Source organism: Hyla sarda, chromosome 5 (assembly GCF_029499605.1).
Source record: "Hyla sarda isolate aHylSar1 chromosome 5, aHylSar1.hap1, whole genome shotgun sequence".
NCBI lineage: Eukaryota > Metazoa > Chordata > Amphibia > Anura > Hylidae > Hyla > Hyla sarda.
In genome coordinates this window covers 299,921,615-299,944,387 of record NC_079193.1, presented here as the reverse complement: position 1 = coordinate 299,944,387, position 22,773 = coordinate 299,921,615, and the positions used below count along the sequence as shown (strand labels likewise).

Below are 22,773 nucleotides of genomic sequence, written 5' to 3'. Positions count from 1 at the left end.
TTGATTACTGCTTTGCACGCTCTTGGCATTCTCTTGATGAGCTTCAAGAGGTAGTCACCTGAAATGGTCTTCCAACAGTCTTGAAGGAGTTCCCAGAGATGCTTAGCACTTGTTGGCCCTTTTGCCTTCATTGGGTTCTGTTCTGGTGACTGTGGAGGCCAGGTCATCTGGCGCAGCACCCCATCACTCTCCTTCTTGGTCAAATAGCCCTTACACAGCCTGGAGGTGTGTTTGGGATCATTGTCCTGTTGAAAAATAAATGATGGTCCAACTAAACGCAATCCGGATGGAATATCATGCCGTTGCAAGATGCTGTGGTAGCCATGCTGGTTCAGTATGTTTTCAATTTTATATGCATCCCCAACAGTGTCACCAGCAAAGCACCCCCACACCATCACACCTCCTCCTCCATGCTTCACGGTGGGAACCAGGCATGTAGAGTCCATCCGTTAACCTTTTCTGCATTGCACAAAGACACGGTGGTTGGAACCAAAGATCTCAAATTTGACTCATCAGACCAAAGCACAGATTTCCACTGGTCTAATGTCCATTCCTTGTGTTCTTTAGCCCAAACAAGTCTCTTCTGCTTGTTGCCTGTCCTTAGCAGTGGTTTCCTAGCAGATATTCTATCATGAAGGCCTGATTCACACAGTCTCCTCTTAACAGTTGTTCGAGGGATGTGTCTGCTGCTAGAACTCTGTGTGACATTGAACTGGTCTCTACTCTGAGCTGCTGTTAACTTGCGATTTCTGAGGCTGGTGACTCGGATGAACTTATCCTCCGCAACAGAGGTGACTTGGTCTTCCTTTCCTGGGGCGGTCCGCATGTGAGCCAGTTTCTTTGTAGCTCTTGATGGTTTTTGTGACTGCACTTGGGGACACTTTCCACCTAGAATATGACATATTTTCAGTCGTTTCACACTTTTTTTTGTTATGTCTATAATTCCACATGTGTTAATTCATACTTTTAAAGCCTTCAGTGTGAATCTACAATTTTCATAGTCATGACAATAAAGAAAACTCTTTGAATGAGAAAGTGTGTCCAGACTCTGTGGGCATGCGGCCATAGTTCGCCATCAGCCCATTTGGGACATCCCTGTGTCCCGAAAGAGCTTTTCGGGAGACTAGGATGTCCCTGTTACCTTTCTGCGGCCCCGCATTAACTTTAAAAATGCAGGGGCCTCCGGGAGGTAGCGCACGCAGGGACGTCACTGACATCCCGTGCTTGCGCCCATAGCAACAGCAGAGCGGAGCAGCAAGGAGGAGGATGCATGCGTGCATGGTAAGTTACCTGTATGTACGTCATCTTCAGTGCTCCGACCACCGCTCCTCCAGTCCCGGGACCTACTGCTATGGCCTATTGTGACCCCTGCCTGGAGGAATGGTGAATGGAGCACAGAGCACTGAAGTGAGGTAGTACACAGACATACAGCCTCCAGCCATACACTGTATATGGCTGAAGGCTATATGTCTGTGGGGGAACTATACTGCACCTAATGTGGGGGAGCTATACTGCACCTAATGTGGGGTACTATACTGCACCTAATGTGGGGAACTATACTGCACCTAATGTGGGGGAGCTATACTGCACCTAATGTGGGGGAACTATACTGCACCTAATGTGGGGGAACTATACTGCACCTAATGTGGGGGAACTATACTGCACCTTATGTGGGGGAACTGTACTGACAACCTAATGTGGGGGATCTATACTGACAACCTAATGTTGGGGAACTCTACTGACAACCTAATGTGGGGGGACCTATACTGATAACCTAATGTGGGGGGACCTATACTGACAACCTAATGTGGGGGAACTACAATCTAATGTGGGGGAACTATACTGCCAACCTAATGTGTAGGAACTATGCTGACAACCTAATGTGGGAGGACCTATGCTGCCAACCTAATGTGGGGGAACTATACTGACAACCTAATGTGGGGGAACTATACTGACAACCTAATATGAGGGAACTATACTGACAACCTAATGAGGGGGGACCTATACTGACAACCTAATGTGGGTGATCTACAACCTAATGTGGGTGAACTACACTGCCAACAAATGTGGGGAACTACGCTGCCAACCTAATGTGGGGGGACCTATGCTGCCAACCTAATGTGGGGGAACTTCAACCTAATGTGGGGGAACTTATACTGCCAGCCTAATGTGGGGGAACTGTGATGCCAATCTATTGTGGGGGAACTACAACCTAATGTGGGGAAACTATAAACTATCAATAAAAAAAACAAGTTTGGATAATTGAACTCTGTTGTTGTGTTCTTCTTTTAAAGCAAAATATGTTAATTAGTTATGACAACTGTAGGAATTGTTTCGTCTAAACCTAAACCTCAGTATTCTGATTGGATTTGCTGTGCTGGCACTTTGAGGGAAAAAAGTTGGCGTGCATTACGGTTTGGGCACTCGGCTCAAAAAGGTTCGCCATCACTGATCTAGGGTGATGTCATAATCATATGACCAGTGCAAGTGGGGGGGGGGGGGGTAGATGTCAGCAGGAAAGAGGGGATTGGGACTGAAGGACCTGTGAGAAGGATCATGTGACAGGAGTGGGCGGGGGTGAACAGGAGAGAATGATTCTGGCTGAAGGACCTGTGAGGAGCAGCAAGTAGCTCAGATAGTGCAGCTCATCCAGGATAGCACATCAATGCGAGCTGTGGCAAGAAGGTTTGCTGTGTCTGTCACGTAGTGTCCAGAGCATGGATGCACTACCAGGAGACAGGCCAGTACATCAGGAGATGTGGAGGAAGCCATAGGAGGGCAACAACCCAGCAGCAGGACCGCTACCTCCTCCTTTGTGAAAGGAGGAGCAGGAGAAGCACTGTCAGAGCCCAGCAAAATGACTTCCAGCAGGCCACAAATGTGCATGTGTCCACTCAAACGGTTAGAAACAAACTCCATGAGGGTGGTATGAGGGCCCAACGTCCACAGGTGGGGGTTGTGCTTACAGCCCAACACCGTTCAGGACATTTTGCATTTGCCAGAGAACACCAAGATTGGCAAATTCGACATTGGCACCCTGTACTCTTCACAGATGAAAGCAGGTTCACACTGGGCACATGTGACAGACGTGACAGAATCTGGAGACAGCGTGGAGAACGTTCTGCTTCCTGCAACATCCTTCAACATGACAGGTTTGGCGGTGGGTAGTAATGGTGTGGGGTGGCATCTCTTTGGGGGCCCGCACAGCCCTCCATGTGCTTGCCAGCGGTAGCCTGACTGCCATTAGGTACCGAGATGAGATCCTTAGACCCCTTGTGAGACTATATGCTGGTGCGGTTGGCCCTGGGTTCCTCCTAATGCAAGACAATGCTAGACCTCATGTGGCTGGAGTGTGTCAGCAGTTCCTGCAAGAGGAAGGATTTGATGCTATGGACTGGCCCACCCGATCCCCAGACCTGGATCCAACTGAGCACATCTGGGACATCATGTCTCACTCCATCCACCAATGCCACGTTGCACCACAGACTGTCAAGGAGTTGGCGGATGCTTTAGTTCAGTTTGGGAGGACATCCCTCAGGAGACCATCCGCCACATCATGAGGAGCATGCCCAGGGCATTGTAGGGAGGGCATACGGGCACGTGGAGGCAACATACACACTACTGAGCCTCATTTTGACTTGTTTTAAGGACATTACATCAAAGTTGGATCAGCCAGTAGTGTGGTTTTCCACTTTGATTTTGAGTGTGACTCCATATCCAGTGAAAAACAAAAGAAAGGTTCCATAAAATGTAACCTTTATTCTAAATCATTAAAACTACACCAAATATTTAAATGAGTGTGTGTCAAAAAAGTGGTACTATAACGAACAAAATAAAAGGGGCATTAACTATAATTACAGCCCCCCGGTCAATCACACTGGATGTACACTTATTCTGTAAACATCTAATAGGTATATTACACGTTTCTGTTCAATCAAAATGTAGAAAAGATCGAACGTCATCAGGGGGTTTTAAGGTGCAAAGGATAGTCAAATATATAGCATGTTCACAAAATACAAGGTGTCAACTTTATTGATATACCTTAAAAATACTTGTCAAAAAAGTGACTACGGTTGAGTGACACACTATATACGAAATAATCACAACACCTGAAAAAAAATCCCTATACCAGTCCCAAGTCCGTACTGACTAATGGACTATTTGGATATAGATATCATGAGTGGTGAGCTCAGGGTAAATTGCCAGTCCCCCAGGATAGACAGACCGACACACACCTGACATACACAGTATCTCCCACGATGGGTAGCAACAATATGTTATCACATCAAGAATTGCTCTACCTCCTCTCAATGCAGTGAACATCAATGTATGTCATATATTGGGAGATTTATAGCTCACCACCGAAATTCCAGGTGTACACTTTAAATTATACCACCTATTCTGCAATAATTTGTGAGTGAAAAAATAAAAAGGACATTACAGTTTTTCCTGGTCCAACGCGTTTCCCCCCCATATTATCGGGGTTTCTCAAGAAACCTGTGGGTTAGTCCTATTGAGGGACTATTTGCATATAGATATAATGAGTGGTCAGCTTAGGGTAAATCGCCAGTCCCCCAGGATAGACAGACTGACACACACCTGACATACACAGTATCTCCCACGATGGGTAGCAACAATTAGAGATGAGTAAACTTTTCAAAAATTCAATTCGGCCGATTCGCCGAATTTTTCGAACAGGTTCGTTTCGAAATTTTTTCACGGCTAATCTATATTAAAAAGGCTCTTTCTAGCCTACATACAGCCTCTATAGAACACTTTGCGGTGTTCTAAAATGCATATGGAATGTGCTGGGGTAGTGAAATAATACTGTTATTCAGAATAACATGCAGATTTTCAGCATCGCTTTTAGAATCACTGCCGCAGAGCGGCACAATGACAGAGCCTGGTGGTAGCATAAGTGTCAGGAGACCATATAGTGACTGAATGACATAGCGTGGAGGTGTTGGCTGCATGAGGAGAACATTTTAGTGGCTGAATGGCACAGCGTGGAGGTGTTGGCAGCATGAGGACACCATATAGTGGCTGAATGACACAGCATGGACATGTTGGCAGCATGAGGAGACCATATAGTGGCTGAATGACACAGCATGGAGGTGTTGGCTGCATGAGAAGACCATATAGTGTCTGAATGGCATAGCGTGGAGGTGTTGGCAGCATGAGGAGACCATATAGTGGATGAATGGCACAGCGTGGAGGTGTTGGCAGCATGAGGAGACCATATAGTGGATGAATGGCACAGCCCGGAGTTGCCAGCAGCAAGAGTAGGCACTAGGCCTTCACAATCCCTAAGATTAAAAGATGAATTAAGAAATTGAAACCGAAGATTTTGGATAGCGGGTGCTACCCATGAGAAAATTTAAAATTCCCAGACCCAGGCCTCACAGCGGCGTCACTAAACCATATATTTCCTGAATGACACAGCCTGGAGTTGGCTGATGCACGAGTACACAGCAGGGCTTCACAATTCCCCCCCAAAAACAACACAATTTTAGAAATTTTTGAAAAAGATTTTAGATATTGGGTGCTACCTATGAGAAAATTTTAAATTCCCAGACCCAGGCCCCACAGCAGCATCAGTAACCCATATATTGCCTGAATGACATAGCCTGGAGTTGGCTGATGCACGAGTACACACCAGGGCTTCATAATCCCCCCAAAAAAACAACACAATTTTTGAAATTTTTGAAAAAGATTTTGGATAGCGGGTGCTACCTATGAGAAAATGTGAAATTCCCAGACCCAGGGCCAGCAGCGCCATCATTTTTTGATTTGAAATGTAAAACAATCTTTGCGTGTCCTGGACCCCAGCGTGTGGGTACGAAGGACCAAATCCAACAAGCCCCCACAGGGCTCATGTTCGTGAGATGTAGGCGCAACGTCTCCATTGCCCTGACTGGCCATTGTTTCCAAGACTTCTTGCCAAGGCAAACCATGTAAAGAACAGCGTGACACCACCGTGACCTACACACATGGTATGCTGAAGGGCCACTGAGACTTGTCCGGGCAGTGGAGGCTTAAGACACAGTGGAGGATGTGGAGGCGGAGTAGCACACTGTCACAGGACCAACGGGCTGACAGAGTGTAGCAGGAAGCAGCATTGAGTACACATCAGGGCTTCAGAATCCCAAAGAAAAAACAACCATTTTAAAATAAATTTTAAGAATATTTAGGACAGTGGGTGCTACCTATAGATTGCCTGAATGACACAGCCTGTAGTTGCCTGATGCATGAGTACACACTAGGGCTTCACAATCCCCCCCAAAAAAACACAACAATTGTAGAAATTTATGAAGAAGACTTTTGGATAGTGGGTGCTACCTATGAGAAAATTTGAAATTCCCAGACCCAGGCCCAGCAGCGCCATCAGTAAACCATATATTGCCTGTGTGACACAGGCTGGAGTTGGCAGATGCATGAGTACGCACCAAAGCTTCACAATCCCTAATAAAAAAGACAAACATTTTTTACGAAAAATTTTAACGAAATTTTAGGACAGTGAGTGCTCTCTATATATTACCAGAATGACGCAGCCTGGAGTTGGCTGCAGCATGAGGAGACCATTGAAATGTGTGATTTTTTTATTTGAAATTTAAATCAAAATTTGTGTCCCGGACCCCGCCGTGTGGGTACAAAGGGCCTAATCTCGCAAGCACACACAGGGCTCATGTGGCCGTAAGATGTAGGCGCAACGTCTCCATAGCCCTGACCGGCCATTTTTGTTTTTTGTACCTTTGTTTAAGAACAAGCGCATATCCAAGAGTCCAAAAGACTCTATAATGCAGGATGGTGGACCACCAAAAGACATTCTTTTATAAAATAATTTTTTATGAAATAAAGAAGCAGAGTTCATTTTTTTTGAAAATTTTACTTAAAAAATCACACGCAACAAGCGTTCGATAGTGTAATGGTTATTATTCTGGAAAATTCAAGTTTATTACTGTGAGAATTATCAGAAAATTTGAAAAAAAAAACACTACCCAAGAGTGTTTAATAACCCCATACATTGCACCATAAATGTTGAAATTTAAATTAAGCATGTATGTATGTATTTCAAAAATCCTAAAATTAAAGGCCCAAGCCCGGAAGAATCATGAAGTCAAGTAGTTCCTGAAAGACACAGGAGCAGTCAGGAGTAGGCATCAGCAGTACCCAAGAGGCTTTAATTACCCCTTACATTGCACGATCAATCGCGAGATCGAGCAATAACAGGTGTGTTATGCCCTCAGATGTCCGGGGCTGCACGTGCGCTACACTGAACGGACCAGCGTGTGTCTATCTTTCACCGACAGGTGCGGGTAACCCGCTGAACCCCGTTCGCGACAGGGATCAGGGATTGCAATTGTTTGCCAGGAAAGAAGAATCACAACTAAGTGCGGGTCATAAGCTCAGGTTCATTAAGTCCCTGCCCTTTGTACACACCGCATGTCTCTACTACAGATTGGATTGTTTAGTGAGGTCCTCGGATCGTCCCTGGCGGGGTAGGAGAAGGCCCTGGCAGAACGCCGAGAATTTAAAGATCATTGTTGAAATTTGCATTAAGCATGTATTAGCTACTGCTAAACTTCCAAAAAATTAAAGGCCCAAGGCCAGAAGTGTCAGTGAGGAGAGTAGTTCCTGAAAGACACAGGATGAGTCAGGAGCAGTCAGGAGCAGTACCCTAGAGGGTTTCATAACCCCTTACATTTAAAGATCAATGTTGACATTTGCATTAAGCATGTATTTAGCTACTGCTAAACTTCCAAAAATGTAAGGCCCAAGGCCAGAAGCATCAGTGAGGCAAGTAGTTCCTGAAAGACACAGGATGAGCCAGGAGCAGGCAATGGCAGTACCAAAGAGGGTTTCATAACCCTAATTGATAACCCAAGAGGGTTTTATAACCAACCATAATTGGGAAATGTTGGTGTAGCAGCATGGTCAATCTACTCTGAGGCATCTGGCATTGGTGGCTGGAAATCCTGGCTGATCCATCCCTGATTCATCTTGACAAACGTCAGTCTATCCACATTTTTAGTGGACAGACGAGTTCGCCTTGGGGTGACTATGGCCCCGGCCGCACTAAACAGCCGCTCTGATGGCACACTACTGGCCGGGCAGGACAGCTTTTCCAGGGCACACTCTGATAGTTGCGGCCATAAATCATGTTTGGCTGCCCAGAAGTCCAGCGAATCTTCAATGGTTGTTGGCATGGTCATGTCAAGGTATGCCATCACCTGCTGGTTCAGGTCCTGCTCCATGTCTACCTGCTGCTGATGAGTTGCTTCACTATGCGGGTGAAGAAAGCTACTCATCAGCGACTGTAGCTGGTACTGCTCCTGCCACCCCTCCCCTCCCAAGCAGCCATGGCAGTGAAAGGTGAGTGCAGAGGGCCCCCCGAGTCAGACCTGCGAGTGGATGGACCATGTGGCCGATAGGCATCGGCCAACTGACTACGTAGAATCTCTCTGTAGTTGGTCAGTTTGTCCTCCCTCTCAGTGGGTGTAAAAAAGGCCCCCATTCTGGGACGGTAGCGAGGTTCTAATAAGGTGGAGATCCAGAAGTCATCCCACTGACGAATGTTGACAATTCGGGGGTCACTACGGAAGCAACTGAGAATGCATCGTGCCATTTGCGCCAGTGACTCGGAGGGACTACCTGCCTCCATCTCCACTGCATACTGCCACGGTGTGTCTGGGTCCTCTGTCTCGCCTTCCTCATAACCCTCCAGCTCCTCTGGCTGCTCCTGCTCCTCCTCTCCTGTCCGATGACTAGAAACACTGGCCATCTCATCCAACCTAAACTGTGCTCCGCTCTTCCCCTCATCATCCTCCTCCAGTTCAGCCCCCACAGGGCTCATGTAGCATTGAGATGTAGGCGCAACGTCTCCACTGTCGTGACCAGCCATGGTTTCAATCATTTGTTGTAGGAAATGTAGGAGTGGAATTACGTTGTTCATGGCGTAATCCAAGCGACTTACAAATAATATTGCTTCCTCAAAGGGCCTCAGCAAATGGCAGGTGTCACGTATGAGGTGCCACTGGTTCACATTGAAGTTACACAGGGGAGTACTCCTATCTGCTTGGATCATCAAGAAATCAGTGATGGCTTTTCTTTGTTCGTATAGTCTGTCCAACATATGGAGGGTGGAATTCCAACGTTTGGCAACGTCACAAATAAGACTATGTTGTGGGATACTGTTCTGACGCTGCAGCTCAAGGAAGGTGTGCTTGGCGGTGTACGAGTGGCTGAAGTGCATGCACAGTTTCCTTGCCATTTTCAGGATGTTTTGCAAATAGGGTGAAGATTTGAGGAAGTGCTTGCCAACCAGATTCAACACGTGTGCCATGCAGGGCGCATGTTTCACACTTCCTTGTCGCAGCGCGGACACGATGTTCTTCCCATTTTCGGTCACCATGGTTCCCATTTCCAGATTTCGTGGAGTAAGCCATACTTGGATTTCTTTACGAATTAACTTTAGCAGTTCCTCCCCTGTGTGACTCCGTTCGCCAAGGCAAACCATGTAAAGAACAGCTTGACACCGCCGTGCCCTACACACATGGTACGATGAAGGGCCACCGAGATTTGGACATGCAGTGGAGGCCGAGGACACGGTGGAGGATGAGGAGGCGGCGTCGCACATTGTAACAGGACCAACTGCCTGGGAGTTAGAGCGTGGAGGAGGAAGCGGTGTGACCTGTCCAAGTTGCTGTTGTGGCTGTGAGGGAACCACATTTACCCAGTGGGCCGTAAAAGACAAGTATTGTCCCAGCCCGTAGTTACAGCTCCACATGTCAGCACTGCAGTGCACTTTTGAACACACTAACAGGCTCAAGGACTGGCCCACCTTCTCTTGTACAAACTTATACAGGGCTGGTACTGCCTTCTTCGCAAAGAAATGATGGCTTGGGACTCTCCACCTCGGCTCGGCACAAGCCATCAATTCTCTGAAAGGTGCAGAGTCCAGCACTTGAAAAGGGAGGGACTGCAACAACAGCCACTTGGACAGGAGCACATTCAACTTCTGCGGCGTTGGATGAGTGGGCACATACTGTTGTCTCTTGGACATGGCTTCGCCAATGTATTGTTGGCGGAATGGCTGACTAAAAGCGGGAGAAGCAGAAGCGACAGATGGAGGGTGTGACAAACAGCTCCCTTCGGCTGAGGTGGTGGAGCCTTGGCTGGATGAAGGAGGGAGTGGATGGCCACTGGGTGATGCAGACGGCTGGACCACTACATCGGAGCCACGGTTCTCCCGGGCCGCTTTATGGTGGCGAAGCATGTGTTGACGCAGGGCCATGGTGCCGACATTGGGACCCTGGACACGCTTCACCTTCTGCCGACAAATCTTGCATGTGGCTAGGTGAACCTCCTCCGGATGCCTTATGAAAAACTTCCACACCGCCGAGTAGCTGATTTTCCCACCCGCAATCCGCATTAATTAAATGCTACTGGCGCCGTCTCCAGGAACCCCTGTTCCACTACCTCCTGGAAAGGTAGGCTGCCGCAAAGCAGGTGGTCTCCCCCGGGCACGTTTGGCTCCTGAATTTCCACTCCTGCCACCACGCTGACTGCCAACCGTGCTACCGCCTTGCTGCCTCAAGGGCAACCTGCAACTCTCTTCTCCTGATGATGATGAAGCCCCTTCTGTACCCGGCTCCCAATTGCAATCGGCTTCATCATCATCAACAGTTGTGTGCACGTCACTGATGTCCTCCTCAGGTTTCCCAACAGTGTCTGCTTCAGGACCCTGAACACTTGCAACACCGCCTCCCACGTCACTCTCTGCATCACTACTTGGCCGCCTAGTGGAGCAAGCGGCGCATGTCTCCTCCCCTTCTTGGCTGTCCAGTAGCTGCTGACTGTCCTCTATTAGATGGTCCTCAGTAAATAGTGGAGCTGAACCCACAGCATAAGATACTTTTTTAGGAGAGGGAACAGCATAGGACAAAGGCAATGGGAGGACACGGACTGCTCCCGGGCCATGCCAACTGAGGGTTGTGTCTGAGGAACCCACCGACTGTTGACTGGGGGTTTCAGATGTCACTTGTGATGATGTGGATGAGCATCTTAACCTATCGACGACGGCAGATGGGTTGCTGGTGGAGACACGACCGCTGGCTGATAACGGGAGCTCAGGCCTCTTGCTGCGACTCCTGCTGCCACTCGCCCCAAGTCTGCTGCCAACTGTGCCTGAAGTTTTTAGGCCTCTGCCACTCCTCTGTTCACGTCCTGGCACTTCTCTACCTGACATACTTAGTGCATTTATGAGGGTAGTACAATACGCTACACTACTCTTTACACAGTATTTGTCTAGAACAGCAGCAGGTGATTACTTACGGCTGTCCTTTCACAGTATGTAGGCCCTTGACAGATTAACAGGTACAAGATGGTACACTACTTGGATGTACGTATGCGGTATGCACTGATGAGGGCAGTAAGATGCGCAACTATAGGCAGAAAAAACTCTGTATTTTTGTAAAACACCAGCCGGTGAATACTATTGTTTGGACTTTGACAGTATGGAGCACCTTGACAGCTTAACAGGTACTAAATGGTACAATACTTGGATGTACCTATGCGGTATGCACTGATGAGGGCAGTAATATGCGTAGCTATACGCAGAAAAAAAAATCTGAATTTTTGTAAAACACCAGCCGGTGAATACTATTGTTTGAACATAGACGGTATGGAGCACCTTGACAGCTTAACAGGTACTAAATGGTACAATACTTGGATGTACCTATGTGGTATGCACTGATGAGGGCAGTAATATGCGTAGCTATATGCAGAAAAAACTTTGTATTTAAAAAAAAAAAAAAAAAAAAAAACAGCCGGTGAATACTATTGTTTGGACTTGCACAGTATGTGGCCCCTTGACAGATTAACAGGTACAAAATGGTACAAACGCACTACAGTCCACTGAACAATCACATATTTCTGAACAGCAGCAGGACCCAACAGTGCAGCACCACAAAAAAACAAAAAATACAGGGATTAAACCCTAAATTGTACTCTGTCACACAATTCTGAGCAGCAGAAGATTTGTGGAGCAAAAAAAAACAACTCAATTGGCCTGAAAAATGAGGAGATAAGATGCTTCAGAAAGTTCAGGCAGCTTGGAGATCTGTATGAGGCAGCTGACAGCTATCTGCCCCTCTCTGCTGCAATGCTCAATAACATGAATAGGAGGTTTAGCTATCAATGATCCTTCTCAGTGTAACAGCAAAGCACTCTGCACTCCTGTCTTTCCCTAATGCTGATGTGACAAGCAGTTGCAGTGTAACGCTGTGGTATGAGCTATTCACACACACGCAGTCCCGTCCTCTCTATCTGAGTGCATAGATGAAATGAAGAGAGGCAAGATGGCCGCCGATTATATAGGGGCTGTGACATCACAGGGGTCAATGAATACTGATAGGCTGCATCTCACATGTGATTCAGGGTCAGCCCGCCTATCTTCATTCCCGACGCTGTTTCCCGCCCCCCTATAATCCCCTGCCCCATGTACTCACATGTGGATCCGCCATCTTAGGTCTCCAATAGCCTGGAATGCTGCAAAATGGAGTTTAATGAAGCAATTTGCTCGATCAAATCGCGGCGATATTCGCATTCGTTGTGAATTTATCATGAAATTCGTAACGAATTTGGGCTCGTCAACTTCGATTTGCTCATCTCTAGCAACAATATGTTATCACATCAAGAATTGCTCTACCTCCTCTCAATGCATTGAACATCAATGTATGTCATATATTGGGAGATTTATAACTCACAACCGAAATTCCAGGTGTACACCTTAAAATATACCACCTATTGTGCAATAATTCGTGAGTGAAAAAATAAAAAGGACATTACAATTTTTCCCATTCCGACGCATTTTCCCCCATATTAACTCGGTTTCTCAAGGAACCTGTGGGTTAGTCCTATTGATGTGGACTGATGTCACACGAAGAGGCCTGTACACTGATAATAACGATAAACCTGCACAAAAATAAAAGCATGCTAAGTATGCAACCAGAGGTCACAATGTAAAAGCTATGAGCACCTGCAAAGGAAGCAGAAACTGTTACATACCTCGTCTCAATGTGCATCCCAAATACGTCAGGCAAGCGCCCCAGTGAGTATGTTGTTCAATACGCCTGCAGTCTGCGCAGCAGATGCCGTGAGCACTTCCGGTGTCGCGGTGACCACTTCCGGTTCACCCCGCACCTTACAGACAGCGTTCTGGATATAATTTTATGGAGAAACCTGCAACAGTAGAGGGTATTCTCGGTTAGCTTTCCCTCTACATCTGATCGATGCAATTATTTAATGTTGAGCAGTGAGCCTCTTCGTCCTCTTTTTTAGAGATGTCGGCATACGGTCTGAGGGAAATGAGGAATTAATTAATAAACATTGCATTATTAACCTCACTAATAGGACCTTGACTGATGTAGAAACCTCTATACTCAGTAAGGGACTCTCATTTGTTCCGGTGAACAAGTTTAATGTGTTTACGTTGGTGAAGGATCTACATCTATTCTTGAGAAAATTAAGGTGGCACAAGTATTTTTGTCTCCAGGAGAAGGACGAGAGTGAAATCTCAAGATCTGAACTGGCAACTCTGGTTGATACCAGAGCGGAGGACTCAGGGACAGGTCCCTTTACTGCCCTAAAATTTAAAAGTAGGAGAATGCCTCCACCCACTGAATCACTGGCTATAGATATTTTCCAGAAATTGGTTGAGGAGGAGTTAGAAAAACTTTCCAATAGGTCATTACATTTTGAGAATAATTTTACATCTCAGGAAATGATTGTTCTACAAACTCTTGAGAGAGACTCGAAAATTATATTGAAACCATCAGACAAGGGGGTAAACTTAGTTATTTTGTATAGTTGTATAGAACTATGTGTCTAGATCTACTTAAAGATAGAGGAGGTTATGCCATCTTGCCCCGTGACCCCACTGATCAGTTCTTGGGTGAACTGGAGGCCTTATTAGTAGATGCTCTTGAGAGGAGACTGATTGATGCTGGTGAATTTAAATTTCTATGACCTAATAAGCCACAGGTTGCCACCTTTTATGCATTACCTAAGGTGCACAAGGGGCTAAGGCCCCTTAAAGGTCAGCCCATTATGTCAGAGGTATCTTCACTTACTCAGAATTGTGGCATATACATAGATGAGGTCATGAGAAAGTTTGTAACAGCGCTACCCTCCTACATAAGTGACACCTCAGACTTTCTACAAAAACTAGATGGCCTCACGGTGGAGGATGGTGTTCTGCTTGCCTCAATTGACGTGGAGGCTTTGTATAGAAGCATACGCCATGAATAAGGTCTGAAAGCGGCAGAGCATTATCTTCAGTCGAGAGGTGTTGCATGTCTAGAACATAGTCAATTCATGTTATCTCTTCTCCATTTTGTGTTACATCACAATTATTTTATTTTTGATCATCATGTCTACCACCAACTCAGGGGCACGGCCATGGGGAGCCCGTGTGCCCCCACGTACGTCAACGTGATCCTGGGTTGGTGGGAGGACAATATTGTTTTTGGAGAAGAGAGTAACCCCCTGACGTCAAATATACTATACTGGGGCAGATATATGGTTGACGTTTTCATACTGTGTACTGACACGGAGATGTCATTTAAACAATTCGTACTCTCGCTTAACACCAACCTCATTGGACTGCGGTTTATATCAGAGAGCAGTCAGGAGAGTTTGGCCTTCTTAGATGTGCTTATTAAGAAAGACGGTAGAGGTGGCTTAATAACAAGCATTTACCGCAAACCGACAGCTATCAACAGCTTACTTAAGTGGGACAGCCACCATCCTGTCCCACTCAAGCGAGGCATACCTAAAGGACAATACTTACGCTTAAGATGTAATTGTTCGGATACCAATAACTTCATCAGACGAGCAGGTGATCTCAGGAATAGATTTTTGGAGATGGGGTACCCCGATCAGGTACTTCGGGAAGCATACAAGTTTGCTCTCAGGAGTAATAGAACAAACTTACTCACACCCTAGAGTCGTTCCTTACAAGATAAAGACAAGCTGATTAGGATGATCAGAACATTTGATCAGAGATCTGACTGTATAAAAAGTATTTTGGATAGCTACTGGGGAATTTTGAGATCAGACCCGCACCTAAGGGAGGTGCTGCCGGAACACCCTTCGGTCACATTCCGGAGAGGGAGATCATTGCGAGATCGACTGGTACACAGTCATTACCAATCTACACCTCCCCCTGAATTGTGGCTGAATAGGAAACTTAGTGGTACCTTTAGGTGCGGTGGGGACTGCGTAGCGTGTCCCTATATAAACAAATCTAAGATTTTCAGTAGCGACAAGACTGGTACCGAATGCAAAATCAAGGATTTTGCAAACTGCAAAATGTCCAATGTGGTGTATTTATGTAAGTGCCCCTGCCCCCTCAGCTATGTGGGGAAAACTACACGTGAATTGAGACGAAGGATAGGCGAACATTTGGGGGACATACAAAACCGTCGAGATACCAGTATAGCAAGACACATCTGGGAGGTACACAATGGAGATTCAAGGGTTCTAAAATTTCAGGCAATATAAGTTTTTCAGACAAATGACAGGAGAGGTGATATTGATAATAGAATTTTAAGAAAAGAAACAGAATGGATAAACAGAATGGTCAATTTCTCAGCGTTTATTGATCAGTCTTGATAGGTCCTTTAATCAGGGAGGTTTAGTGAGATGGGAAATGTGGAAGGTTAGGGTTTATTGACATTTCCCTCACTATGGGATAAAACTCATAGTATTAAAAGTGATTTATTCTGTTATCTATATTATTTATTTTTGGTGTATTTATATTATCGTTTCAATATTGATATTGTGAACTACGGTTTACATGTGGGTGACGGTCTGGACCAGAGGTTAATATTTTCTAGGCGGCTATCCCTATTTATTCCATTAGAATCATTAATGAGGGCCCTCACTTAGTGAGAGTAGGGAACGGCACCGTGGTTGATGTCACCCTATTAAGGACATGGGTTCCTCAAAAGGCAGGGACAGAGGTGTGGGAATAACATGCTGGGGGGCACTCCTGTCTCCTGCCTTTATTTTCTTTATCATTTTGGAGAATTAAGACCACGATAGCTAGCTATATCTCCTTAATCTGATAAGCCCATACTTTATTTAACGATAACCAGTGAAGAGAGATACCTTTCCATCTAGGTGTGTAGTCTAATAAATCCGTAAATTTAGGATGACCAGCGATGAAGAACAACGGGTCCATCTAAATATATAGTCATAGAAGATAGGTCTATACCGTTATAACACTTAACTTGGGAATATAGAATGGTCACCTATTCCTTGGTTATCCCAGTTTAGTCTAATGGTCCCTCCCCCTTTCATAATTCATATATTTTTTAATTTTACCTTTGAATAAGTGATGAGCTAATCAGGTAACGTGTTAAGTCAGCACGGGGCAAACCTGAGTCTTTACACCGGCATCTGAATACTACTCACGTGCCATTGTTTACATCCTATGTCAGCTAGGGCATTCATTGGACGGCACTGTTTGTTCATCACGTGGGCTGTGACGTGAATGCGCACGGCACTCCTGATTAGTTATACTGCCACTGCTGAACATTAAATAATTGCATCGATCAGATGTAGAGGGAAAGCTAACCGAGAATACCCTCTACTGTTGCAGGTTTCTCCATAAACTTATATCCAGAACGCTGTCTGTAAGGTGCGGGGTGAACCGGAAGTGGTCACCGCGACACCGGAAGTGCTCACGGCATCTGCTGCGCAGACTGCAGGCGTATTGAACAACATACTCACTGGGGCGCTTGCCTGACGTATTTGGGATGCACATTGAGACGAGGTATGTAACAGTTTCTGCTTCCTTTGCAGGTGCTCATAGCTTTTACATTGTGACCTCTGGTTGCATACTTAGCATGCTTTTATTTTTGTGCAGGTTTATCGTTATTATCAGTGTACAGGCCTCTTCCTGTGACATCTATTGTATTTGATCCATTTTGGTTTATTTTTGCCTTTTACTGTTTAAATCATGTATTTTTAATTAATTAATACATAAACTAGTTCAGCCACAATTTTTATATTATAGCATATTTTTATATTATACGATATATCCACCATATGAAAACTCCTTTTATTTCATACCAATTGTGTGCGTATATATCTATATTTGCCTTTGAGCGTCTTTTTAACAGAATCATGCATATGGGAAACCCTCAATAGTTTACATGAATGTGCATGTGTTTTTATGTATATATATATATATATATATATATATATATATATATGTCTATGCATATGTGTATGTGTATAATTTTCTTTGTGTTACAATATCTTGTCCACCACAATGGAACATTCTGTGTATATATTTGTCTTTTTAGAATTGTAAGTGGACCTGAGGAAGGCATGAATGCCGAAACGCGTTATCACTATTACAAAAATAAAATCATTTGTCGTCCTGTGCTGCTCGTGTCTTGCCTCATTGCTCTACAAACCTCCAAAAACCATGCAGCACCTCCAAAAACCATTTTTCCCCCACTGCAATAACCCACTACGTTCTAACATCGGCCTCCAATTGGGGAGCCCGATACCGGTCAGAGTGCAGCAGCCAGTACCTACAACCGTCTCTGCTATCATCCTTGCTGCACTTTATGGTGCAGCCACGATTACAAAGGTCGGTATATCACTTCGGTGTGGTGGAGGGTGCACGCCATTGAATATACCTCTACATGGAGTGTCCCCTTGTTTGTTTTTTTATCTCTCCTTTCAATCCCATCTGATGGAACTTTGTAAATGAATTATTCATTCACAGATTTTCATTTTTCAGCAAATACTAAATCCCGCTCAATAAAGTACTCTGAAGTGAATTAATATTTTTTCCATGTACATACCACAACAGTTGCCTCAAGCCTGAAAACCACAACATTTTAACTAACAAGTGCATAAATATATGTAAACATCAAGATAGAAGGATTACATAGAATTTTACAGAGAATAAATTGAATGTCAAACTTTAATTGCATCAAATGTTATTTATAAACTACCAAGATAGAGAAGTAAACGTACACCAGAAAGTAATGTTAACATTGTTTAAATAAATATGAAATAAAGATGTGTAGGTTTTAAAGTTCTAAAGTTGAACTAGAGGCAGTACCATCCATGGCCACTAGACAGCAGTGCTCAGGCTACTTACAAAAAAAGTAGCATATTCTATGAAAAAGGACTACTAGTAGAAAGGTTAGAGACTTTACTGCTAGTAGACTTTTTTTTTCTTTACAAATTTGATCTCTGAGACAAGATCAAAGGTGTTTTTACTTGCAATAAAGTGTTTGTTTTTATTACTTTTGCTTTACATACCCAGGCCCTTAACTGAAGAGCACATATCATAGACACCATGGGCCACTACTACTGCAAATGCTCAAAGTTTCTGGCACAAATAGCATCAAAATATGTCTCGTGTAACATGAGAAGCACCCCATTTATTTTTTGGTTTTTAACACTTTTGTCCTTTTTCCAGGCATCTTATGGTTTACAAGGTATAATTGTCATGATTTTTCACTTGTATTTAGTGCAACCAATCATGGTTACCATGTTCCCCAATGTACAGATGTGGCCTGTGTTTAACATGTCATGGTGGAGCTATATTTCTGTATTGTAGCGCACCAGCCTTGTGCCTCATTTATTTTGACCCTTCCCAGCCTTTCTGTACCTGGCTCATCCCCATACTCCTGGTGCCAGTAGGTACTGGGGTAATAAAGACGGAGGGTTAGTGTTAGCTAACACTAAGTCCCACCTTAGTAATGGATGTTATCCACTAGAGATGAGCGAACCTTTCAAAAATTTGATTCGGCGAATTTTCTGAAAAAGTTTGTTTCGAACCAAATTTTTTTTGCTGCAAATCTATATTAAAAAAGGCTATTTCTAGCCTACAGACAGCCTATATAGGGATATAGAACACTTTGCTGTGTTCTAAAACGCATATGGAGTGTGCTGGGGTAGTGAAATAATACTGTTATTCAGAATAACATGCAGATTACCAGCATCGCTTTTAGATTCACTGCCGCAGAGCGGCACAATGACAGAGCCTGGTGGTGGCATCGGTGTGAGGGAACCATATAGTGACTGAATGACACAGCGTGAAGGTGTTGGCAGCATGAGGAGACCATGTAGTGGCTGAATGACACAGCGTGGAGGTGTTGGTAGCATGAGAAGACCATATAGTGACTGAATGACACAGCTTGGATGAGGCTGAAGCATGAGGACACCATTTAGTGGCTGAATGACAAAGCTTGGAGGTAATGGCAGCATGAGAAGACCATATAGTGGCTGAATGACACAGCGTGGAGGTGTTGGCAGCATGAGGAAACCATATAGTGGCTGAATGGCACAGCGTGGAGGTGTTGGCAGCATGAGTACACCATATAGTGGCTGAATGACAAAGCGTGGAGGTGTTGGCAGCATGAGGAGACCATATAGTGGCTGAATGACACAGCGTGGAGGTGTTGGCAGCATAAGAAGACCATATAGTGACTGAATGACACAGCTTGGATGAGGCTGAAGCATGAGGACACCATAGAGTGGCTGAATGACAAAGCGTGGAGGTAATGGCAGCATGAGGAGACCATATAGTGGCTGAATGACACAGCGTGGAGGTGTTGGCAGCATGAGGAGACCATATAGTGGCTGAATGGCACAGCCCGGAGTTGCCAGCAGCATGAGTAGGCACTAGGCCTTCACAATCCCTAAGATTAAAAGATGAATTTAGAAATTTAAACCAAAGATTTTGGATAGCGGGTGCTACCTATGATAAAATTTGAATTTCCCAGGCCCAGCAGCGGCATCAGTAAACCATATATCGCCTGAATGACACAGCCTGGAGTTGGCTGATGCATGAGTACACACCAGGGCTTCACAATCCCTAAAATAAAACACAACATTTTTAAAATTTTTGAAGAAGATTTTGGATAGCGGGTGCTACCTATGATAAACTTTGAATTCCCAGACCCAGGCCCAGCAGCGGCATCAATAAACCATATATTGCCTGAATGACACAGCCTGGAGTTGGCTGAAGCATGAGGAGACCATTGAAATGTCTGATTTTTTTATTTGCAATTTAAATCAAAGTTTGAGAGTTCCGGACCCCAGCGTGTGGGTACAAAGGACCAAATCGAACAAGCCCCCACAGGGCTCATGTGGCCGTGAGATGTAGGCGCATTGTCTCTAGTGCCCTGACGGGCCATTGTTTCCAAGACTTTTCGCCAAGACAAACCATGTGAAGAACAGTGTGACACCGCTGTGCCCTGCACACATGGTATGCTGAAGGGCCACTGAGACTTGTCCGGGCAGTGGAGGCTTAGGACACAGGGGAGGATGTGGAGGCAGAGTCGCACACTGTCACAGGACCAACGGGCTGACAGAGTGGAGCAGGAAGCAGCATGAGTACACAAGAGGGGTTCACAACCCCTAAAATTAAAAGGTGAACTTTGAAATCTCTATTGAAGATGCATGTTAGGTAGTGCTACCATCCAAAAATGTAAGGCCTAAGCCCAGAAGCATCAGTAAACTAAGTAATTCCTGAAAGACACAAGCGCAGGAATCAGCAGTACACCCTAAGATTTCATAACCCCTTTACATTGCAAGATCAATGTTGAAATTTGCATTAAGCATGTATTTAGCTACTGCTAAACATCCAAAAATTAAAGGCCCAAGGCCAGAAGCATCACTGAGGCAAGTAGTTCCTGAAAGAGACACATTATGAGTCAGGAGCATGCATTCGCAGTACCCAAGAGGGTTTCATAACCCCTTACATTTAAAGATCAATGTTGAAATTCGCATTAAGCATGTATTTAGCTACTGCAAAACTTCCAAAAATTAAAGGCACAAGGCCAGAAGCATCAGTGAGGCAAGTAGTTCCTGAAAGGCACAGGATGAGTCAGGAGTACTATTGTTTGGACTTTCACAGTATGTAGGCCCTTGACAGATTAACAGGTACAAAATGGTACACTACTTGGATGTACGTATGCGGTATGCACTGATGAGGGCAGAAAAATGCGCAACAATACGCAGAAAAAATCTGCATTTTTGTAAAACACCAGCCAGTAAGTACTATTGTTTGGCCTTTCACAGTATGTCGGCCCTTGACAGATTAACAGGTACAAAATATTTACACTACGTGGATGTAGGTATGCGGTATGCACTGATGAGGGCAGACAAATGCACTACAGTCCGCTGCGCAACAATACGCAGAAAAAATCAGTATTTTTGAAAAACACCAGCAGGTGATTACTTTTGCCAGGACTTTCCTTGTATCTAGACTTGTTACAGATACAAAATAGTAGACTGCTTTGATGTAGGTATGTGGTATGCACGTATGAGGGCAGACAAATGCACTACAGTCCGCTGAAAAAACATATTTGTGAACAGCAGCAGGACCCAACAGTGCAGCACCACAAAAAAAAAAAAAAAACGGAAAAAAAAACAGGGATTAAACCCTAAATTGCACTCTGTCACAGAGTGTTAAGAATGGTGTGCACTGGTTTTTATATAGTCTACACATAATTCTAAGCAGCAGATGATTTGTGGAGCAAAAAAAGCACAGAATTGCGCTGAAAAATAAGGTGATGAGATGGTTCATAAAGTTCAGGCAGCTTGTTGATATGTATGAGGCAACGAAAAGCTAACCGCCCCTCTCTGATGAAATGCTCAATAACGTGAATAGGAGGTTTATATATCGTAAGATCCTTCTCAGTGAGAACACCATAGCACTGCACTTCTGTCTGTCCACAATGCTGATGTAACTAGCAGTTGCAGTGTAACGCTGTTATATAAGCAATTCACACACACGCAGTCCGTCCTCTCTCTCTCTCTGAGTGCATGGATTAAATGAGCAGCAGCAAGATGTCTGCCAATTATATAGGGCTGTGACATCACAGGGGTCAATGATTGCTGATAGGCTGCATCTCACATGTGATTCAGGGTCATCCCGCCTACCTCCCTCCCCGCCGTACTTTCCTGCCCTCCCATAATCCCCTGCCCCATGAACTCACATGTGGATCCGCCATTTTAGGTCTCCTTTTGCCGGGAACACTGTAAAATGGAATTTAATGAAGCGATTTGAATATTGATGGAATCGCGGCAATATTCGCATTCGTTGCAAATCGCATATTTCATGAAACTCGTAACGAATTCGGGTTCGTCTGTTTCGATTCGCTCGTCTCTACTATCCCCTACTAAGCCACATATAAGTAAAAAAAAGACATACATATACAGGTTAAAAAAATACCGAAATAAAAAAAAAATCCTGAGAATCCTCATTAACCCTTTAATTATTATATATATATTTTTTTTTACTTCAAAGACTGTAAATAGATCAGTGGTCATGCATGCCTACTATGTCTCTATTCCCACAGAGGGTTCAGGTCCTGCAGCTCTCATGATTGGAGGGAGACCTGTGGATAGGTGATACATGTTATTTATTGACCAATCGCTTTAAATGAGTATACAGTGGTTTCTAAGAACCCCCCCCCCCTAGTGTTGACTGTGCTTATTTTCTTAGTGTCCAAGACATTTTACAATCCCATAAATAGGAAGGCATATATCTACGAGTCAACAACCTGTGACTTCTGTGAAACATCCATATTCACTGAAAGCTACAGCTTGCTATGACTTGCATGTGAACTCCCATCACTTAGGAGCCACACCCTGTAGAGAAGTACATTGAAAATATCTATGCAATGAAATATATAAAATGTACATAAGGCTAGGATTCCACTTGTTTTT

General features: G+C 44.7%; 1 long non-coding RNA gene across 1 annotated transcript in view; it reads left to right on the top strand.

The window, feature by feature from the left end:
• The window catches only part of LOC130274119 (uncharacterized), a 102,490-nt gene extending 85,011 nt beyond the window's left edge, over nt 1–17,479 (top strand). The window contains exons 2-3 of the long non-coding RNA XR_008844249.1: nt 16,667–16,840; nt 17,376–17,479. This is a non-coding gene — a long non-coding RNA (uncharacterized LOC130274119). The remainder of the gene's footprint in view (nt 1–16,666; nt 16,841–17,375) is intronic.
• The last annotated feature ends 5,294 nt before the right edge of the window (nt 17,480–22,773 follow it).